The sequence below is a fragment of the Nerophis lumbriciformis genome, linkage group LG25 (genome assembly GCF_033978685.3).
Source record: "Nerophis lumbriciformis linkage group LG25, RoL_Nlum_v2.1, whole genome shotgun sequence".
Lineage (NCBI taxonomy): Eukaryota > Metazoa > Chordata > Actinopteri > Syngnathiformes > Syngnathidae > Nerophis > Nerophis lumbriciformis.
This window is the reverse complement of record NC_084572.2, coordinates 37068072-37078161: the sequence shown is the minus strand read 5'-3', so window position 1 is coordinate 37078161 and position 10090 is coordinate 37068072.

Genomic DNA, 10090 nt, shown 5'->3' with positions numbered 1-10090 from the left:
GGCGGGGCCTTTACGAGCAGAATGACAACACAGATGCTCAATGAGAGACAAGCTGCTGTTTATACTTCCAAATGTGCACCACCTCATGTTTCTTAAATATAAGCTACTGTGTCATAACTGCACCATTCTCACATGCACTATCACTTTAAATCAGCCTTCTCAATGACCTTGTCAAGCATTAGGCTCCAAAACGGCTCATTTATGACCTTGGTAAATGTACATAAGAAAAAAAAGGATCTTCTCTAATTTTGACAAATTGTCAATATCCTTCCCAAAAAGGTTGATGAAACTGTAATTTAGTAGTTGTTAAATGTCAATTGTTCAGACTGTGGATGCTCTTAAGGCTTAAAAAACTCTTCTTTTTAAAAAAGCCTTTTTTTATATATATATGCATGCAAGTTCTAGCTATTAGGCTGTTCTACTTTGTATTTGTGTTTATTAGGGCCCGCATGGCCCATTGTAAAAGGAATCCCAACGGGAGTCCTTTTACAATGGGACATAAGGACCTATTGTTTTTCTAAGGTTTTATTATTATTCCGCCGCCTCTTTGAGCACTAATTTGACCCACTTAACATGCTTCAAAACTCACCGAAAATTGTCTTTTAATAAAAAAAAACGAACCCCAAAACTCAAAATTGCGCTCTAGCGCCCCTTAGAAAGAAAACTGCTTATAACTCCCAGTACGAATGTTGTAGAGACATGAAACAAAAACCTCTATGTAGGGCTCACTTAGCCCTACTTTTCATTAATTAATTTCCTCAGGCAAAAATCAACAGGAAGTTGGCAATTCCCCCTTCAAGACAAAAATGTACTAAAAACAGTCACTTTTGCCTCTTTGAGTTGTAATTTGACCCCCTTAACATGCTTTAAAACTCACCGAACTTAACACACACATCAGGAATAGCAGAAATTGCGATCTAATAAAAAAACCTAACCCCAAATTTAAAAATTGCGCTCTAGAGCAATTTTTTAATAAAACGGAGAAAAAAACTGCTCCTCGGAAGAAAAAAAATGACAAAACTGCCGGTAACTCCCACTGGGAAGGTCGGAGAGACATGAAAACCTCAATGTAGGTCTCACTTAGACCTACATTTCATAAATTGACAACCCCCAGCAAAAATCAACAGGAAGTTTGCTATTCCCCCTTCAAAACAACATTTTTGTAAAAACCGGTCACCTTCCTTCAAAATCTATCTCCTCTGAGCGCGTTTGTCGTTTAGGCTTCAAACTAACACAGGAGAGAGATTGAACCCTTGTGTATAAAATAACAGAACAGCGTTTTTCTAACTGCTCCGGTTTTGATTTTATGACCCTTCAAAGAACCGCTGCGCTGATGCTGCTGCGCTGCTGTTTTTTTAAGATGGCTGCTTAAAAGCAGGAAGCACCAGCGTGCCCACACAATGCAGACAAGGTAGGTACACTAGACAAAAGTCTTGGGACACTTCAGACTAAAAGTAGACAAAAGTATTGGGACACTTAGGACTAGCACCTGCCAAATACGCGGGCCCGACCAATGCTGCTTGCAGCTTTAATTTGTATTATCTTTTTTTTTTTTTTTAATACACTGTAGCACTTTGAGGTTGTTTGCTCAATGTAAAGTGCTTTTACAAATAAAATCTATTATTATTATTATTATTATTGTTCAACAGCAAATTTGATCAGATGACGATGACCGAAGACTTGATTATTATTATTAGTCCAAAAAGTATAGGGTTAGGGTTAGGGTATAGCTGACCTGAACCTGTTTAAATAGCGTATCACATTATAATAATAAAAACACCAGAAAAATACTTGCAAGAAGTCTCAAAACCCATGAATTTGACTGCAAAAATGCTAGTATAAAACGCTAACATGCTAACATTAGCATGTTTGACCTGCTCAGTGTCCTTGTGGTTAGCGTGTCCGCCCTGAGATGGGTAGGTCGTGAGTTAAAACCCCGGCCGAGTCATACCAAAGACTATAGAAATGGAACCCATTACCTCCCTACTTGGCACTCAGCATAACGGTTTGGAATTGGGGGTAAAATCACCAAAAATGATTCCCGAGCGCGGCCACCGCTGCTGCTCACTGCTCCCCTCACCTCCCAGGGGGTGAACAAGAAAATGGGTCAAATGCACCACAAGACAATCATTGGTACTTTAACTTTCATGTAGGAGAAATGAACGTACTTGTAAGATGGTGACAAGTATCAAAATCCATGACTTTTAGGTTTAAACATACAAAATTAGCAAACAAGCTAGCATAAAACGTTAGCATGCTAACACGTTAGCATGACGACATAGGAAATGTTACTGTACCTCTAAGATGGCGCCAAGTTTCAAAATCCATTATTGTAGGTTTATACGAACAAAATAAAAATGTTAGCGTGCTAATATGGTAGAAGTTAGCATACTTCCAAGATGGCGGCAAGTATTAAAATTTGTGATTTTGTTTGGTTTAAACATACAAAGTTGGTTAAAAAGCTAGTGTAAAATATTAGCCTGCTAATGTTAGCATGATGACATTAGAAACGTTACTGTATCTCTAAGATGGCGCCAAGTTTCAAAATCCATTATTGTAGGTTTATACGAATGAAATAAAAATGTTAGCATGCTAATATGGTAGAAGTTAGCATACTTCCAAGATGGCGGAAAGTATCAACATTTTTGATTTTTAGGTTTAAATATACAAAATTAGCAAAAAAGCTAGCATAAAACGTTAGCATGCTAACATTAGCATGACGACATAGGAAAAGTTACTGTACCTCTAAGATGGCGCCAAGTTTCAAAATCCATTATTGTAGGTTTATACAAATGAAATAAAAATGTTAGCGTGCTAATATGGTAGAAGTTAGCATACTTCACTTCCAAGATGGCGGCAAGTATCAAAAATTTGTGATTTTTAGGTTTAGATATACAAAATTAGCAAACAGGCTAGCATAAAACGTTAACATGCTAACACGTTAGCATGACGACGTAGGAAAAGTTACTGTACCTCTAAGATGGCGCAAAGCTTCAAAATTCATTATTGTAGGTTTATACAAATGAAATAAACATGTTAGCATGCTAATTAGGTAGAAGTTAGCATACTTCACTTCCAAGATGGCGGCAAGTATCGAAAATTCGTGATTTTTAGGTTTAAATATACAAAATAAGCAAACAGGCTAGCATAAAACGTTAGCATGCTAGCACGTTAGCATGACGACGTAGGAAAAGTTACTGTACCTCTAAGATAGCGCCAAGCTTCAAAATCCAATATTGTCGGTTCATACAAATGAAATAAAAATGTTAGCGTGCTAATATGGTAGACGTTAGCATACTTCCAAGATGGCGGCAAGTATTAAAATTTGTGATTTTTTTTGGTTTAAACATACAAAGTTGGTTAAAAAGCTAGTGTAAAATATTAGCCTGCTAATGTTAGCATGATGACATTAGAAACGTTACTGTATCTCTAAGATGGCGCCAAGTTTCAAAATCCATTATTGTAGGTTTATACGAATGAAATAAAAATGTTAGCATGCTAATATGGTAGAAGTTAGCATACTTCCAAGATGGCGGAAAGTATCAACATTTTTGATTTTTAGGTTTAAATATACAAAATTAGCAAAAAAGCTAGCATAAAACGTTAGCATGCTAACATTAGCATGACGACATAGGAAAAGTTACTGTACCTCTAAGATGGCGCCAAGTTTCAAAATCCATTATTGTAGGTTTATACAAATGAAATAAAAATGTTAGCGTGCTAATATGGTAGAAGTTAGCATACTTCACTTCCAAGATGGCGGCAAGTATCAAAAATTTGTGATTTTTAGGTTTAGATATACAAAATTAGCAAACAGGCTAGCATAAAACGTTAACATGCTAACACGTTAGCATGACGACGTAGGAAAAGTTACTGTACCTCTAAGATGGCGCAAAGCTTCAAAATTCATTATTGTAGGTTTATACAAATGAAATAAACATGTTAGCATGCTAATTAGGTAGAAGTTAGCATACTTCACTTCCAAGATGGCGGCAAGTATCGAAAATTCGTGATTTTTAGGTTTAAATATACAAAATAAGCAAACAGGCTAGCATAAAACGTTAGCATGCTAGCACGTTAGCATGACGACGTAGGAAAAGTTACTGTACCTCTAAGATAGCGCCAAGCTTCAAAATCCAATATTGTCGGTTCATACAAATGAAATAAAAATGTTAGCGTGCTAATATGGTAGACGTTAGCATACTTCCAAGATGGCGGCAAGTATTAAAATTTGTGATTTTTTTTGGTTTAAACATACAAAGTTGGTTAAAAAGCTAGTGTAAAATATGAGCCTGATAATGTTAGTATGATGACATTAGAAACGTTACTGTACCTCTAAAATGGCGGCAAGTTTTAAATCCATTATTATAGGTTTATACAAATGAAATAAAAATGTTAGCGTGCTAATATGGTAGAAGCTAGCATACTTCCAAGATGGCGGCAAGTATCAAAATTTGTGATTTTTTTTTGGTTTAATCATACAAAGTTGGTTAAAAAGCTAGTGAAAAATATTAGCCTGCTAATGTTAGCATGATGACATTAGAAAAACTAGTGTAAAATATTAGCCTGATAATGTTAGCATGATGACATTAGAAAAACTAGTGTAAAATATGAGCCTGATAATGTTAGCATGATGACATTAGAAAAACTAGTGTAAAATATTAGCCTGATAATGTTAGTATGATGACATTAGAAAAGTTACTGTACCTCTAAGATGGCGCCAAGTTTCAAAATCCATTATTGTCGGTTCATACGAATGAAATAAAAATGTTAGCATGCTAATATGGTAGAAGTTAGCATACTTCCAAGATGGCGGCAAGTATCAAAAATTTGTGATTTTTAGGTTTAAATATACAAAATTAGCAAACAGGCTAGCATAAAACGTTAGCATGCTAACACGTTAGCATGACAACGTAGGAAAAGTTACTGTACCTCTAAGATAGCGCCAAGCTTCAAAATCCATTATTGTCGGTTCATACAAATGAAATAAAAATGTTAGCGTGCTAATATGGTAGAAGTTAGCATACTTCCAAGATCGCGGCAAGTATCAAAATTTGTGATATTTTTTGGTATAAACATACAAAGTTGGTTAAAAAGCTAGTGTAAAATATTAGCCTGCTAATGCTAGCATGATGACATTAGAAACGTTGCTGTACCTCTAAGATGGCGCCAAGTTTCAAAATCCATTATTGTCGGTTTATACAAATGAAATAAAAATGTTAGTGTGCTAATATGGTAGAAGTTAGCATACTTCACTTCCAAGATGGCGGCAAGTATCAAAAATTCGTGATTTTTAGGTTTAAATATACAAAATAAGCAAACAGGCTAGCATAAAACGTTACCATGCTAGCACGTTAGCATGACGACGTAGGAAAAGTTTCTGTACCTCTAAGATGGCGCCAAGTTTCAAAATCCATTATTGTAGGTTTATACGAACGAAATAAAAATGTTAGCGTGCTAATATGGTAGAAGTTAGCATACTTCCAAGATGGCGGCAAGTATCGAAAATTTGTGATTTTTAGGTTTAAATATACAAAATTAGCAAACAGGCTAGCATAAAACGTTAGCATGCTAACACGTTAGCATGACAACGTAGGAAAAGTTACTGTACCTCTAAGATGGCGCCAAGTTTCAAAATCCATTATTGTAGGTTTATACGAATGAAATAAAAATGTTAGCGTGCTAATATGGTAGAAGTTAGCATACCTCACTTCCAAGATGGCGGCAAGTATCAAAATTTGTGATTTTTTTTTTGGTTTAATCATACAAAGTTGGTTAAAAAGCTAGTGAAAAATATTAGCCTGCTAATGTTAGCATGATGACATTAGAAAAACTAGTGTAAAATATTAGCCTGATAATGTTAGCATGATGACATTAGAAAAACTAGTGTAAAATATTAGCCTGATAATGTTAGCATGATGACATTAGAAATGTTACTGTACCTCTAAAATGGCGCCAAGTTTTAAATCCATTATTATAGGTTTATACAAATGAAATAAAAATGTTAGCGTGCTAATATGGTAGAAGCTAGCATACTTCCAAGATGGCGGCAAGTATCAAAATTTGTGATTTTTTTTTGGTTTAATCATACAAAGTTGGTTAAAAAGCTAGTGAAAAATATTAGCCTGCTAATGTTAGCATGATGACATTAGAAAAACTAGTGTAAAATATTAGCCTGATAATGTTAGTATGATGACATTAGAAAAGTTACTGTACCTCTAAGATGGCGCCAAGTTTCAAAATCCATTATTGTCGGTTCATACGAATGAAATAAAAATGTTAGCATGCTAATATGGTAGAAGTTAGCATACTTCCAAGATGGCGGCAAGTATCAAAATTTGTGATTTTTAGGTTTAAATATACAAAATTAGCAAAAAAGCTAGCATAAAATGTTAGCATGCTAACATTAGCATGACGACATAGGAAAAGTTACTGTACCTCTAAGATGGCGCCAAGTTTCAAAATCCATTATTGTAGGTTTATACGAACGAAATAAAAATGTTAGCGTGCTAATATGGTAGAAGTTAGCATACTTCACTTCGAAGATGGCGGCAAGTATCGAAAATTCGTGATTTTTAGGTTTAAATATACAAAATAAGCAAACAGGCTAGCATAAAACGTTAGCATGCTAACACGTTAGCATGACGACGTAGGAAAAGTTACTGTACCTCTAAGATGGCGCCAAGTTTCAAAATCCATTATTGTTGGTTTATACAAATGAAATAAAAATGTTAGCGTGCTAATATGGTAGAAGTTAGCATACTTCACTTCCAAGATGGCGGCAAGTATCAAAAATTTGTGATTTTTAGGTTTAAATATACAAAATTAGCAAACAGGCTAGCATAAAACGCTAGCATGCTGACATTAGCATGACGACATAGGATAAGTTACTGTACCTCTAAGATGGCGCCAACTTTCAAAATCCATTATTGTAGGTTTATACGAACGAAATAAAAATGTTAGCATGCTAATATGGTAGAAGTTAGCATACTTCCAAGATGGCGGCAAGTATCAAAATATGTGATTTTTTAGGTTTAAACATACAAAGTTGGTTAAAAAGCTAGTGTAAAATATTAGCCTGCTTATGTTAGCATGATGACATTAGAAAAGTTACTGTACCTCTAAGATGGCGCCAAGTTTCAAAATCCATTATTGTAGGTTTATACGAACGAAATAAAAATGTTAGCGTGCTAATATGGTAGAAGTTAGCATACTTCCAAGATGGCGGAAAGTATCAACATTTGTGATTTTTTTTTTGGTATAAACATACAAAGTTGGTTAAAAAGCTAGTGTAAAATATTAGCCTGCTAATGTTAGCATGACGACATTAGAAAAGTTACTGTACCTCTAAGATGGCGCCAAGTTTCAAAATCCATTATTGTAGGTTTATACGAACGAAATAAAAATGTTAGCGTGCTAATATGGTAGAAGTTAGCATACTTCCAAGATGGCGGCAAGTATCAAAATTTGTGATATTTTTTGGTATAAACATACAAAGTTAAAAAGCTAGTGTAAAATATTAGCCGGCTAATGTTAGCATGATGACATTAGAAACGTTACTGTACCTCTAAGATGGCGCCAAGTTTCAAAATCCATTATTGTAGGTTTATACGAATGAAATAAAAATGTTAGTGTGCTAATATGGTAGAAGTTAGCATACTTCACTTCCAAGATGGCGGCAAGTATAACAAATTTGTGATTTTTAGGTATAAATATACAAAATTAGCAAACAGGCTAGCATAAAACATTAGCATGCTAACACGTTAGCATGACGACATAGGAAAAGTTACTGTACCTCTAAGATGGCGCCAAGTTTCAAAATCCATTATTGTAGGTTTATATGCACGAAATAAAAATGTTAGCGTGCTAATATGGTAGACGTTAGCTTACTTCCAAGATGGCGGCAAGTATCAAAATTTGTGATTTTTTTTGGTTTAAACATACAAAGTTGGTTAAAAAGTTAGTGTAAAATATTAGCCTGCTATTGTTAGCATGATGACATTAGAAACGTTACTGTACCTCTAAGATGGCGCCAAGTTTCAAAATCCATTATTGTAGGTTTATATGCACGAAATAAAAATGTTAGCGTGCTAATATGGTAGACGTTAGCTTACTTCCAAGATGGCGGCAAGTATCAAAATTTGTGATTTTTTTTGGTTTAAACATACAAAGTTGGTTAAAAAGTTAGTGTAAAATATTAGCCTGCTATTGTTAGCATGATGACATTAGAAACGTTACTGTACCTCTAAGATGGCGCCAAGTTTCAAAATCCATTATTGTAGGTTTATATGCACGAAATAAAAATGTTAGCGTGCTAATATGGTAGACGTTAGCTTACTTCCAAGATGGCGGCAAGTATCAAAATTTGTGATTTTTTTTGGTTTAAACATACAAAGTTGGTTAAAAAGTTAGTGTAAAATATTAGCCTGCTATTGTTAGCATGATGACATTAGAAACGTTACTGTACCTCTAAGATGGCGCCAAGTTTCAAAATCCATTATTGTAGGTTTATACGAATGAAATAAAAATGTTAGCGTGCTAATATGGTAGAAGTTAGCATACCTCACTTCCAAGATGGCGGCAAGTATCGAAAATTCGTGATTTTTAGGTTTAAATATACAAAATTAGCAAACAGGCTAGCATAAAACGTTAGCATGCTAACACGTTAGCATGACAACGTAGGAAAAGTTACTGTACCTCTAAGATGGCGCAAAGCTTCAAAATCCATTATTGTAGGTTTATACGAACAAAATAAAAATGTTAGCGTGCTAATATGGTAGAAGTTAGCATACTTCCAAGATCGCGGCAAGTATCAAAATTTGTGATTTTTTTTTGGTTTAAACATACAAAGTTGGTTAAAAAGCTAGTGTAAAATATTAGCCTGCTAATGTTAGCATGATGACATTAGAAACGTTACTGTACCTCTAAGATGGCGCCAAGTTTCAAAATCCATTATTGTAGGTTTATACGAATGAAATAAAAATGTTAGCGTGCTAATATGGTAGAAGTTAGCATACCTCACTTCCAAGATGGCGGCAAGTATCAAAAATTTGTGATTTTTAGGTTTAAATATACAAAATTAGCAAACAGGCTAGCATAAAACGTTAGCATGCTAACACGTTAGCATGACAACGTAGGAAAAGTTACTGTACCTCTAAGATGGCGCCAAGTTTGAAAATCCATTATTGTAGGTTTATATGCACGAAATAAAAATGTTAGCGTGCTAATATGGTAGAAGTTAGCATACTTCCAAGATGGCGACAAGTATCAAAATTTTTGATTTTTTAGGTATTAACATACAAAGTTGGTTAAAAAGCTAGTGAAAAATATTAGCCTGCTAATGCTAGCATGATGACATTAGAAACGTTACTGTATCTCTAAGATGGCGCCAAGTTTCAAAATCCATTATTGTAGGTTTATACGAACGAAATAAAAATGTTAGCGTGCTAATATGGTAGAAGTTAGCATACTTCCAAGATGGCGGAAAGTATCAACATTTTTGATTTTTAGGTTTAAATATACAAAATTAGCAAACAAGCAAGGATAAAATGTTAGCATGCTAACATTAGCATGACGACATAGGAAATGTTACTGTACCTCTAAGATGGCGCCAAGTTTCAAAATCCATTATTGTAGGTTTATACGAACAAAATAAAAATGTTAGCGTGCTAATATGGTAGAAGTTAGCATACTTCACTTCCAAGATGGCGGCAAGTATCAAAATTTGTGATATTTTTTGGTATAAACATACAAAGTTGGTTAAAAAGCTAGTGTAAAATATTAGCCTGCTAATGTTAGCATGATGACATTAGAAAAGTTACTGTACCTCTAAGATGGCGCCAAGTTTCAAAATCCATTATTGTAGGTTTATACGAACAAAATAAAAATGTTAGCGTGCTAATATGGTAGAAGTTAGCATACTTCACTTCCAAGATGGCGGCAAGTATCGAAAATTCGTGATTTTTAGGTTTAAATATACAAAATAAGCAAACAGGCTAGCATAAAACGTTAGCATGCTAGCACGTTAGCATGACGACGTAGGAAAAGTTACTGTACCTCTAAGATAGCGCCAACTTTCAAAATCCATTAT